Source organism: Triticum aestivum, chromosome 2B (genome assembly GCF_018294505.1).
Source record: "Triticum aestivum cultivar Chinese Spring chromosome 2B, IWGSC CS RefSeq v2.1, whole genome shotgun sequence".
NCBI classification, from domain to species: Eukaryota; Viridiplantae; Streptophyta; class Magnoliopsida; order Poales; family Poaceae; genus Triticum; species Triticum aestivum.
Genome location: NC_057798.1, coordinates 515,999,717 through 516,012,974, shown reverse-complemented (window position 1 = coordinate 516,012,974; position 13,258 = coordinate 515,999,717). Strand labels below are relative to the sequence as shown.

At 46.1% G+C, this 13,258-nt stretch overlaps 1 long non-coding RNA gene across 2 annotated transcripts; it reads left to right on the top strand.

Annotated features, from left to right (window-relative positions):
- Window positions 1-813: 813 nt before the first annotated feature.
- Window positions 814-4,378, top strand: LOC123041539 (uncharacterized). Of its 2 annotated transcripts, XR_006418555.1 has the most exons (6): window positions 814-988; window positions 1,752-1,796; window positions 2,122-2,215; window positions 2,527-2,918; window positions 3,131-3,203; window positions 3,879-4,378. It is a non-coding gene; the product is annotated as an uncharacterized lncRNA (long non-coding RNA). The 2 variants fall into 2 exon arrangements; XR_006418554.1 differs by having other exon boundaries at window positions 1,752-2,215.
- The last annotated feature ends 8,880 nt before the right edge of the window (window positions 4,379-13,258 follow it).

Genomic DNA, 13,258 nt, shown 5'->3' with positions numbered 1-13,258 from the left:
CACCATCTCTCTCACGTTAATTTTCTTCTTCTTCTTTGCAATTAAGACCGAATCGTGTCCGACCCTCTTTCTATTTATTCGTGATTGCTATGGTAGGTGTCTATTGAATTCAATCATGTAAATATTTGGTAATTAAGAATTCAGAAGTAATACCATATACTTGAAATCACCTTCCAAACAGATCACCTCTCTCTCTCATTTATTTTTCCCACCGATCCCCTTCCATAAACATTAGGAGTAGAGATCCCTCGTGCCCTCTCGCACGAAAAAAAACAGAAGACGACTGAGGCCCACTCGCATGATAATAAACCAGACAAATCGAACGAGCGAGGCCCCCTTGCACGACCCTGGGAGCGAGCCAGCGAGGACCCCTCACACGATCTCTACTCCTAATGTCTGAGTTGGTGAATAGCGCCACGGTTTATTTTCGTCCCACCACTTTCAACCTTATTTTCGCCCCCCCCCCCCCTCCCACCATCTCTCTCACGTTAATTTTCTTTTTCTTTGCAATTAAAACCTTGTCCGATCCTCTTTCCATTTATTCGTGCTAGCTATGGCAGGTGTCTATTGAATTCAATCATATAAATATTTGGTAATTAAGAATTCAAAAATAATACCATATACATGAAATCACCTTCCAAACAGATCACTTCTCTCTCCGATTTATTTTTTCTATCGATCCCCTTCCATAAACATTAGGAGTAGAGATCCCTCGTGCCCCCTCGGAAAAAAATTGAACGACGACCGAGGCCCCCTCGCACGAATATAAACCAGACAAATGGGCGAGCGAGGCCCCCTTGCACGACCCTGGGAGCGAGCCAGCAAGGACCCCTCGCATGAAAAAAACCTGACGCCCTCGATCTATCCGCTACCACGACCGGAACCATCCCAGGCGCCACCGATCCTTTCGCTGGCGCCGAGATCCTAGAGGATGCGCCGCCGCCTTCGTTGCGGACCTCCAGGTCGCCGTCGGGACACCACTGCCGAGGTTCGCCTTCAACTGGATCCCATTGCATGTTCATGGTCACCGCGCTTTGTCTCTCCATCCGCCACCGCACTGTCTCCTGTCCATGGTCACGCTACCTGCCCCGCTTCTTCCTACTGCTTCTCCAGCTCACTGTGGCGCCACGCCGGGATGGAGATCAAGGACGAGGTGAGGAGGGCTGAGGGTTCCTTCTACCCGAGATCGAGGATGAGGTGTTGGGGGCCGAGGGTTCCTTGCGCCCGCTCCTCTCCCAGATAGCCCACGCATGCGCTAGGGTTCCTCACGTCGCTGCAGCATAGGAGCTCCTCGATCAGCCCCGCCTCCTGCTGTTGCGCCCCTGCTTTTCTCTCTTATTCCCCGCCGGTCGTCGCCTTGTGTTTGGAAAACTCAACAGCCCTGGTCTGACGCACATGGGGAAGCCACCCCTTCACATGCTACAACCTTGGTCGAATTCGGTTGCCTTTCGCCACTCCTTTCACCTGCCGCCGCGCCTTACCTGTCCACTCATGGTGAGCCCCTACGGAATGCTTTACAGTAGGAAGATTTGCTAATGAGTTGGTGCATATACCTTAAAGATCAAATCAGTTGTTTGTTCACGTGGTGTTAACTAGTGTGGTTTTATTCTATTGTGAATTTCTAATTGTGTGCAAAGGGGACATATGTTCAACTAATTAGATCAGTTAATGGAATGTGTTAAAAAAAGTATACCTGCTCTTTCACATGGTTACTAGTAAGCAAATTTTCTCTGCCACTTCTCGTGATGCAGGATGGAATTGGATCCAGACTTGGTGGTTTGAAATTATTCTCTGTCGTAAGTTGCATATCCTAAGCAATAATTTATGACATTTTGTTTTTGTTCTTATGATATAAAGTTCAGTGTTACTTTCACTCTATTTCATGGTAATGATGTGTTGTATTTGTTTTAGTGAATGGAGGAATCTGAGAACACACAGTGATTTAACCTTACCATGTTAAATGCTTATATGCATGTTCGTTCTGTTCAATTAAAGATAGCCATGATTATAGGAATATTATCTTTCTACACGCATGCTTGCGTGTTCATATAAACATGATACTCACCACCCTTCATCCTAATTTGTAATGCAAATACTTGACTAATGCTAGATCTTGTATAGCCCGACTTTCCACTTTTATCACAAAGGTGAGAAGGCTAGCGAACTGGTCGGTGTCGATGTGAAGAAACTTGAAGCTACCATGCAAGGTCCAGAAGTAAGAACTTATCTTCATCCTTTTCTATAGTACATCAGTTCTTTTCTATGGTACAGTACACACAAGTATACAAGTTTAGTGTTCATGGTTGATTTCTGAATGCAGATTTATGGATGACTGTTTATTTTACTTGAGAAGAAGTAATTGACATGTTCAAGAACAACTTTTCATCATGATCTTATAAACCTTTCTACTGAACTGTCATTTTGCGAGTGAATATATATGATTTACATATAGATCAACCTTCATTGATTATTGTGACATATGTTCTAATCAGTGTAGTCTATCTACATCGACATGCCAACTAGCAGGAGCCGTGGCAGCGATAGGGCGGTGCAGCTGGACCTATCGGTTGCCCCATGGGCCAGTCGCCATCGGTTGAGGTGAAGCAGGTGAATAAGAATGGGGTGGCAATGAAGGTGGTGGAGGTGGAGGAGATCAGCAATTAATTCAAGAGGGAGGTGATTCTCGTCTACGGTTTAGAGGTGGAGCAGGTGGACAAGGCCTCTTTATTGCTCAACAAGATTGATGAGATATGTTAAGTTTAATTTTTGGAATGGTGAGATCTGTTCAGATGCTTTGTTTACTAGCTAAAAAATTACAGCAGATAGGGACTGAAGATTGTTGATTTTGCTCAACTTGATGCGGCTTGATTAGTACTCAATCAAGATGAACTGACCATCATAGCTGGTGTTGATTACAGGTACATGCACTGAATTTTCTGTTATGCAAAAATTAACGTATTAGAATCTTTCTAATTGTTGCGACCACATTTCAAAGTAAGAACACACTGATGCAAAGGAATCTCATTATCTAGCCATATGTAATCTCAGTTTCTTACTATGCAAAATTTTCATAGGAGTTAACCCACATTAATGTCGCTCCATTTTTGTTGTCTATTGATCTATGACGAAGGGGATGTGCTGGTGCCAGTGACCATTGCTATTCGAACAAAGGAGTGGATCTAGCAATATTACAATCAATAAAGGTTATCTTTCCTATGGCTTTTGTTATTAGGTACATGCAGATGTGTGTCACTTCCTTAGATCATACCTAGTTCCTAAAGTGTTAGATGTTTCATATAACCATCAGTTACCTTTCAGAAAAAAATGACCATCAGTTATCCCATTGGCAGTGCTTGTACATATTTTTTATCTGCTTAAAAATTTTATTGCGAAGCAAAATAAAGTTGTATGTAAGAATATCCAAGATTGTGTTTATATATACAAGGATCGCTTCAAGTTACCACTTTTTTTAGTGAAGCATAAACTGAGAATGTAGAATGGGGGACCAAAATATTTATGAAAGTACCGGAGCAGGAACTGAAATTAGTCTACCTTGTGATGTGTGTGTGTGTGTGTGTGTGTGTGTGTGTGTGTGTGTGTGTGTCTCCACTTATCTCTTGTCCAGGTTTAGTTGTCCCTGATGCCTTGTTTTCATTTTCTACCAGCATATAGTTGTTGTTTCTGAATGTTATGAGTGAATGAAACTTCATTAAAACAGGATAGCATAGCTAGATGGTCTTAAGAGACTCTCTCTTGTTTCAATGCAAGCTTGCCGGTAATTTTAGTAGAAATTATTTTTTATGTGTTTTTGTTCTTCATTTTTTGCTGATGTAATCATGGCTATCTTTCATCCGGATTTTTTTCCGGCATGATTATAGGAATATTATCTTTCTACAAGCATGCTGGTCGGTGTCGATGTGAAGAAACTTGAAGCTGCCATGCAAGGTGAGAAGGCTAGCGAACTGGTCGGTGTCGATGTGAAGAAACTTGAAGCTGCCATGCAAGGTCCAGAAGTAAGAACTTATTTTCATCTATTTCCTACAGGCCTTCAAAAATAAATATGAGCTCCCAACTATTCTGCCCAATCATATATCTCATCAACTCCATTGAACAAATTTTGTTTCTCCTAAGTGAGTCTATTATTATTCCCCTTGTACCTCATGGAAAAACTATGAGTTCTTAATTATTCTTCCACTCCATCATATTCACCTTCATCTATTCAGTTGAATGAAATCATGTTTTCTTCTCAGTGACTCCCTTGCTTTGTGTGCAAGTGCTACACTGGATTACCCAGGATTATTCTTAATATTAATGGCTTCGGGCTAGGTTTTGTTTAGAACATAAATTTTGAATATATGAGTCTACATATTGCATGCTTTAATATGCTGGAGATGTGTATTTGGATGGTGTAAGTGCAACTTATGCAGGTGTATTGCCCTATATTTTCACCACTACAAGACCTGCCAGTTGTGTATTTGTCTATGGTGAATTGTACTGGTTAGTAGTTAGTGCAAAAGGCATGTTTTATGTTCCTTTTTTCTTCTTACTTTGGTGACTCCTTACTTTGGTGGTAAGAGGTATGATCTCGACCCTGCTCGGCCACACCGCTTCACTATAGTTGCTTCTCTGAGTCTCTGTCATCTTCTTCGCCACCGGGTCGGTAATCCTCCCGGTTTCCTTTGCTGCCCCCTTCCTTTCTTGTGCTCTCTGACCCACACAATAATTGATCGATATGGGTCGTGTGATGCCGGCCGTCGAGCTATCACTCTTGTGAAGTCTTGTGATACTGGCCATCGAGCTATCGCAGTTGTGACGCCATAGCAAGATTGGTTTGTTCACGGAGTGTCATGCCTGAATGCTTGCTTAATTTAGGTTTATACACTACTGTAGGATGCTGCTAACGCGACACTACGATCAGAGACCCTTCGACAAAACTATGTGTGATGCAATAATCACAAACGGTGGTGTAAAAAACCCGTCAAAAAAGGTGTAAAACGTTTGCGAAGGCGGGCACACCAAACATGGTTTAGATTTTACTTGCATGTGCAATGCTGGGCATACGGCTGATCCAGCAGAACTGTTTTCCATGAGGAAGAACAACATAAACGGGCAGCCATATCAATGTGTGTGTGATATACGGCATATAGTTTGCTCCGATAAATTGTGTGCTATTAAGGAATGCAACAAAAAGGTCAGCCAGATCAATGTGTGTGTGTGATATACAGCATACGGTTCACTCGGACAAACTGTTTTCGATTAGGCAAGAGAACCGAAACGGTTGATCTTACCAAGATGTGTGTGATATGCAGCATTTACGATCAGCCAAAAGAACACAAATGATTCGTGTAAACTAGATGTATGTGATACGAAGCAAACAGCCCACTCGGATGAACTGTTTGTGATGAGAAATTATAACAAAGACGATTACTACAGTAAGTTCGTGTGTGATTCCTTTCGTACAAAAAACTTTGAAAAATGTAAACTAGTTGCTTGCGGTGGCTAGGAGTATCGCACACGATGCGTCTGCAAGTACTCGTGTGTGATGATTAGTAAGGTACACATAATGAACGGCCGCAAGGGTGATATGCTGATCATGGAGTCCAAGAAGACCGTGGTCGGAAGGCCGCCGGCTCAGCTTTTTAGCCTATATTTTATTATAATTATATGCATAAGTAGATCGTGAGTGTTTTGTGCCTTGCTGCATGTGGCATTTTAAATTATCCTGAATATGTAAGACAATTATTAACCGTTGCCATTGTAAATTTGCCTCAATAGCGAGTAGAGCGCGCAGGGATGCCACGTGGTCAACCTTCTGGCACCCCGAGGGAGACGCGATGGCGCATCCATAGGACACGATGGTGATATCATGACCATGTGTGATAGTGGGCAGATACGTACACGTACATCCGAGAACAAGGGCCCACGTTTCGGGCTTCTGATGTGTGGCATACGGTTGATCCAAAAGAAGTGTTTGCGATGAGGCAGAACAATGGAAAGGGGGCTTTTTAGGCCCAGAACCATCAATAAATTTTGACTTTGTTTCTCGTCATATTGCATATTACAACGCCATAAGTAATTGCAAGTCTGTTCACACTGATCAAACTAGTGTGTGTTCACACTTAGCACCGGGCTATAAAAACTACCCACTCAAAAATTAATTAACAGTTCCTCTCCCCATCACCCACAAAACTGGTCTTTCCTGTCAAGTCGTTCCGCCATGACCGGTAGGAGGAGTTTCGGGTGGGCATATAACCAGGCAGCAAAGACCAAGGCCGCGGAAGCACTAGAGAGGTCCCGCCATGAAGCGGCAGCTGTAGTCGCAGCAGAGATGTCCCGGCGTGCCGCGGAGCCCTCGAACGAGCTCTCACGGGCATGTGAGGGCTCTCACAAGCGCACTCGCCGCGTCGGTGATCGCAACAAGCTGGGGTTTCTGAAGTTCTTGGCCGGCGATGACGACATTCTCGCTAGCCTCATTAAGAAGAAGGAGCTGGTCGACGGCTTGATGAAGCTGCTCGAGATAAGTGATGCCTCGGTTGACAAGGCGACCGGCCTCGTCGAGCAACTCATGTTTGACAATGCGAAGCTCCTCAAGGTGCTCGCCGAGAAGGAGGAGGAGGCCGCCGACTGGAAGATGCTGCATGAGCAGAGCAATGCCTCGGGGATGACACTGACAGCGGTCGTCGAGGAACTGATGGGTGACTGGAGGAAGTTCCGGATCGAGCGGGAGTAGGAGGTGGAGGAATCCATGGCTACTTTTAGGCAAAGCCTTGAGGAATTGAAGAAGGAGTTGGGGGGTGTCTTCACCCGGCGATCCATCAAAGAGTAGATACAATAGTGATCCAGATTATTGTCTACGATTTTCTTCTTCTCTTGCCCCCGTGTCTTCCGGGCTTTGCCGCATGTGGCATTTTAAATTATCCGTAATATGTAAGACAATTATTATCTACGCCATTGTAAATTTGTCATCGTACTATCCGTTGCCATTTTATTTGTCTTCGTATTATCCGTTGCCCTATGTGGAAATTTAAATTAGGCCGGAATATGAGTTGAAAACACGAACAAAGCAAATGCTGCCATGGGATCATAAGCAAACATCGGAGGTGGGCACTTTAATTAACCCATTAATAGAGAAGTTGTGAGCGAGGCGGGCGGCGGCTGGTGCATGGAGGTCAAAGAGCTCGCTTCTCGGTGAGCATGGGTGGCTTTGCTGCTCGCACGTGTCACGTCGAGCCTGCGAGGTGGACATGATGCATGCGTCCCGTCGAGCCTGCGTGGAGGACTGCTCGCACGCGTCCCGTCGAGCCTGCACGGCGGACTTCTCACGCTCATCCCGTCTAATCAAACAGCTGCACGCATGGCACTGCGTATGGTGAAATTTTGACACAGTTCATATAATACAACTGTTTGCGACATTAACGTGTCAGCTTTTGTTTCAAAAGGGACTATGTTGGCTACTAATGTGTGCGCCTCTTCTCAAACTAGACGATTTTTTTACCACGGCATATATGTGCCATGTCATGAAACCATGCCAAGTTTCAAGTTTTATGGGTGAGTTTTTTTTGCGAATATGCAAGCTGCGTATATTTGTATTGATAGAAGAGGAGTACAAGCATGGGGTTACAATGCATACAAGGCCATGTAGGCACTAGGCATGGTGTACAAGTGAAGGAGCACAACAGAAGGGGGTATGCTCAGCCCCGCTACCAACTAGAGATAAAGCGCCGGGGATGGTGTGTTGCAGTCCGGTGGAACCCGCCTTGGCCCATAGGTGCGCCTCGTCCTTGATGGTCTCGGAGGTGAAGGTGATCGATGGTGTTGCTCCTTCAAAAATGCAGGCATTGAGGTGCTTCCAAATCCACCAAGCAGATAGGATGATGAGGGGGGATAGATAGAACCTTGCGCATAGAAGCGGGCACGAGGTCGACAGAGGATTGCCATCAGAGCTGGAATGGTGTGTCAGGGGAGGTTAGGCCGATGGGCACACGTGCCCAACCGAGGATCTCGTGCCAAACTTGTCGTGAGAAAGAACATCCGGCAAGGAGATGGTGCATGGTCTCCTCCTCTTGGTCGCAAAGGGCGCATGCATCATCATGTGGTTGTCCACGGCGTGCGATGCGCTCTGCGGTCCAGCAGCGGTCTTGCAAGGCCAGCCATGAGAAAAACTTGACACAGAGAGGGGCCCAAGGTAGCTAAGTGAGCCGCCGGAAAGGATCTTCACAAGTTCCAATGAACAGAGCCTTGTAGCAAAAACTTGCAGTGTATGTAGCGGAAGAAGTCCAATGCCAACATAGCATGTCCGGCTCGCTGGTGAGCTGAGTGTGCCGCACCAGGCGCCATAGATCGACGTACTGCACAATGCCCAAGCGCGCCTCTAATGTCCCACACCCAAGAGCGCTGGTGCAGGCCGTCACGCATGCAATGTTCTTTTCGAATGCGCCTGGGGACGAGAGCGAGAACGAGTGGAGCGATCTCGGCCACGGACCTGCCATCGATCCAGTGGTCGGTCCAAAATCTGCAAGCATCTCCAGCACCGAGCTGCCAAGTCATGGAGGCCCTGAAAATTGCACTCGCGTCTGCATCATGGGGGATATGGAGGTGGCTCCAAGGGCGAGAAGCGTCGGTATGTTGCAGCCAAAGCCAACGAACACGGAGAGAAATGCCCGTACATTGAATATCATAGATACCAAGGCCACCAAGAGAGATGGGCCGGCAGACACGCTGCCAGTTGACAAGGCACTGGCCACTGTTGGCCTTGTCGGCTCCTGCCCATAGAAATCCTCGGATGATCCGGTTCACCTTCTTGATGGCAGTGTTGTTGAAGGCAATAGGCGGTGAGGAAGTGCCTGGGGATGGCGGTGAGAACATGGCGCACAAGGGAGAGGCGGTCTCCCTTGGAAAGCATGGATGCCCGCCATGTGGAGAGCTTGCGTCCAAGTTTGTCAATGATCGGTTGCAAGCTCGTGGAAGAAGCCTTGCGAATCGAGAGGGGCAGCCCGAGGTAGGTGATAGGGAAGTGAGCGATGGGGCACTGCATCTCCACGGGGATCGTAGCAATGTGGTCGTCAGAGCATTGAATAGGAGTGGCTGAACACTTGTCGAAGTTGGTTTGCAGCCCAGAAGCGAGGCCAAAGACATGAAGGAGCCTGCGAACCGTGGCGAGGTCGTGGGAGTCCGGGTGGCAGAAAATGACCACGTCGTCCGCATAGAGGGATATGCTCAAAGCCGCATGACGGGTGGTCAGGCGATGGAGGAGCCCGAGCACGCAGCAACATGGAGTTCAACACGTCGATGACCATCGTGAAGAGCATGGGTGAGACCGGGTCTCCTTGTCGAAGGCCGTGAGCGTGGTCGATCGGAGGCCCTGGGTGGTCGTTGATGAGAACTTTCGTGGAGGCCGTGGAAAGGAGCATGGAGATCCACTCGCGCCAACATGGGCCCAACCCAAGGTGCTGCAGAAGTTGGAGAAGGAAGGGCCAAGACACGCTGTCGAATGCTCTAGCAATGTCCAACTAGAGAAGTATGTGTGGCGCCTTGAGGTTATGCAAGAGGCGAGCCATCTGCTGCACAACACTATTGATTCTCACCGCCATTTCCTCACTGCACCTTCAACACTAGGGTTTATATATACAAGGATCGCTTCAAGTTACCACTTTTTTTAGTGAAGCATTAAACTGAGAATGTAGAATGGGGGACCAAAATATTTATGAAAGTACCGGAGCAGGAACTTAAATTAGTCTACCTTGTGATGTGTGTGTGTGTGTGTGTCCGTGTGTCTCCACTTATCTCTTGTCCAGGTTTAGTTGTCCCTGATGCTTGGTTTTCATTTTCTACCAGCGTATAGTTGTTGTTTCTGAATGTTATGAGTGAATGAAACTTCATTAAAACAGGATATCACAGCTAGAAGGTCTTAAGAGACTCTATCTTGTTTCAATGCAAGCTTGCCGGTAATTTTAGTAGCAATTATTTTTATGTGTTTTTGTTCTTCATTTTTTGCTGATGTAATCATGGCTAACTTTCATCTGGATTTTTTTTCGGCATGATTATAGGAATATTATCTTTCTACAAGCATGCTTGCGTGTTGATATAAACATGATTCTCATCACCCTTCATCCTAATTTGTAATGCAAATACTTGACTAATGCTGGATCTTGCACAACCAACTGCCCACTTTTATCACAAAGGTGAGAAGGCTAGCGAACTGGTCGGCGTCGACGTGAAGAAACTTGAAGCAGCCATGCAAGGTCCAGAAGTAAGAACTTATTTTCATCTATTTCCTACAGGCCTTCAAAAATAAATATGAGCTCCCAACTATTCTTCCCAATCATATATCTCATCTACTCCATTGAACAAATTTTGTTTATCCTAAGTAAGTCTATTATTATTCCCCTTGTACCTCATGGAAAAAGTATGAGTTCTTAATTATTCTTCCACTTCATCATATTCACCTTCATCTATTCAGTTGAATGAAATCATGTTTTCTTCTGAGTGACTCCCTTGCTTTTTGTGCAAGTGCTACACTAGAGTACCCAGGATTATTCATAATATTAATGGCTTCGGGCTAGGTTTTGTTTAGAACATAAATTTTGAATATATGAGTCTAAATATTGCATGCTTTAATATGCTGGAGATGTGTATTTGGATGGTGTAAGTGCAACTTATGCAGGTGTATTGCCCTATATTTTCACCACTACAGGACCTGCCGATTGTGTATTTGTCTATGGAGAGTTATACTGGTTAGTAGTTAGTGCAAAAAGCATGTTTTATGTTCCTTTTTTCTTCTTACCAAGGTGACTCCTTACTTTGGTGGTAAGAGGTATGATCTTGACCCTGCTCGGCCTCACCGCTTCACTATACTTGCTTCTCTGAGTCTCTGTCATCTTCTTGGCCACCGGGCCGGTAATCCTCCCGGTTTCCTTTGCTGCCCCCTTCCTTTCTTGTGCTCTCTGACCCACACCATGATTGATTGATGTGGGTCTTGTGATGCCGGCCATCGAGCTATCACTCTTGTGAAGTCTTGTGATACTGGCCATCGAGCTATCGCAGTTGTGACGCCATCCATCAAGCCAGGGCAAGATTGGTTTGTTCATGGAGTGTCATGCCTGAATGCTTCCTTAATTTAGGTTTATACACTACTGCAGGATGCTGCTAACGCGACACTACGATCAGAGACCCTTCGACGAAACTATGTGCGATGCAATAATCACAAACGGTGGTGTAAAAACCCGTCAAAAAAGGTGTAAAACGTTTGCGAAGGTGGGCACATCAAACATGGTTCAGATTTTACTTGCATGTGCAATGCTGGGCATACGGTTGATCCAGCAGAACTGTTTCCATGAGGAAGAACAACATAAACGGGCAGCCATATCAATGTGTGTGTGATATACGGCATACAGTTTGCTCCGATGAATTGTGTGCTATTAAGGAATGCAACAAAAAGGTCAGCCAGATCAATGTGTGTGTGTGATATATAGCATACGGTTCACTCGGACAAACTGTTTTCAATTAGGCAAGAGAACCGAAACGGTTGATCTTAACAAGATGTGTGTGATATGCAGCATTTGCGATTAGCCAAAAGAACACAAACGGTTCGTGTAAACCAGATGTATGTGATACGCAGCAAACAACCCACACAGATGAACTGTTTGTGATGAGAAATTATAACACAGACGATTACTATAGTAAGTTCGTGTGTGATTCCGTTCGTACAAAAAACTTTGAAAAATAAAAACTAGTTTCTTGTGGTGGCTAGGAGTATCGCACATGATGCGTCTGCGAGTACTCATGTGTGATGATTAGTAAGGTACACATAATGAACGGCCGCAAGGGTGATATGCTGATCATGGAGTCCGAGAAGACCGTGGTCGGAAGGCCGCCGGCTCAGCTTTTTAGCCTATATTTTATTGTAATTGTATGCATAAGTAGATCGTGAGTGTTTTGTGTCTTGCCGCATGTGGCATTTTAAATTATCATGAATATGTAAGACAATTATTAACCGCTGCCATTGTAAATTTGCCTCAACAGCGAGTAGAGCGCGCCCAGGGATGCCACGTGGTCAACCTTCTGGCACCCCGTGGGAGACGCGACGGCGCATCCATAGGACACGATGGTGACATCATGACCATGTGTGATAGTGGGAAGACACGTACATGTACATCCGAGAACAAGGGCCCACGTTTCGGGCTTCTGATGTGTGGCATACGATTGATCCAAAAGAAGTGTTTGCGATGAGGCGGAACAATGGAAACGTGGCTTTTTAGGCCCAGAACCATCAATAAATTTTGACTTTGTTTCTCGTCACATTGCATATTACGATGCAATAAGTAATTGCAAGTCTGTTCACACCGATCAAACTAATGTGTGTTCACACTTAGCACCGGGCTATAAAAACTACCCACTCAAAAATTACTTAACAGTTCCTCTCCCCATCACCCACAAAACTAGTCTTTCCTGTCCAGTCATTCCGCCATGACCGGTAGGAGGAGTTTCGGGTGGGCATATAACCAGGCAGCAAAGACCAAGGCCGCGGAAGCACTAGAGAGGTCCCAACGCGAAGCGGCAGCCGCAGTCGCAGCAGAGATGTCCCGGCGCGCCGCGGAGCCCTTGAACGAGCTCTCACGGGCACGCGAGGGCTCTCACAAGTGCACTCGCCGCGTCGGCGATCGCGATGAGCTGGCGTTTCTGAAGTTCTTGGCCAGCGACAACGACATTCTCGCTAGCCTCATTAAGAAGCAGGAGCTGGTCGACGCCTTGATGAAGCTGCTCGAGATAAGCGATGCCTCGGTTGACAAGGCGACCGGCCTCGTCGAGCAACTCATGGTTGACAATGCGAAGCTCCTCAAGGTGCTCGCCGAGAAGGAGGAGGAGGCCGCCGGCTGGAAGATGCTGCATGAGCAGAGCAGTGCCTCGGGGATGACACTGGCAGCGGTTGTCGAGGAACTGATGGGTGACTGGAGGAAGTTCTGGATCGAGCGCGAGTAGGAGGTCGAGGAATCTGTGGCTACTTTCAGGCAAAGCCGTGAGGAATTGAAGAAGGAGTTGAGGATGTCATCGCCCGGCGATCCATCGAAGAGTAGATACAATAGCGATCCAGATCGTTGTCTGCGATTTCATTCTTCTCTTGCCCCCATGTCTTCCGGGGTTTGCCGCATGCGGCATTTTAAGTTATCCATAATATGTAAGACAATTATTATCTGCGCCATTGTAAATTTGTCGTCGTACTATCCATTGCCATTTTATTTGTCGTCATATTATCCGTTGC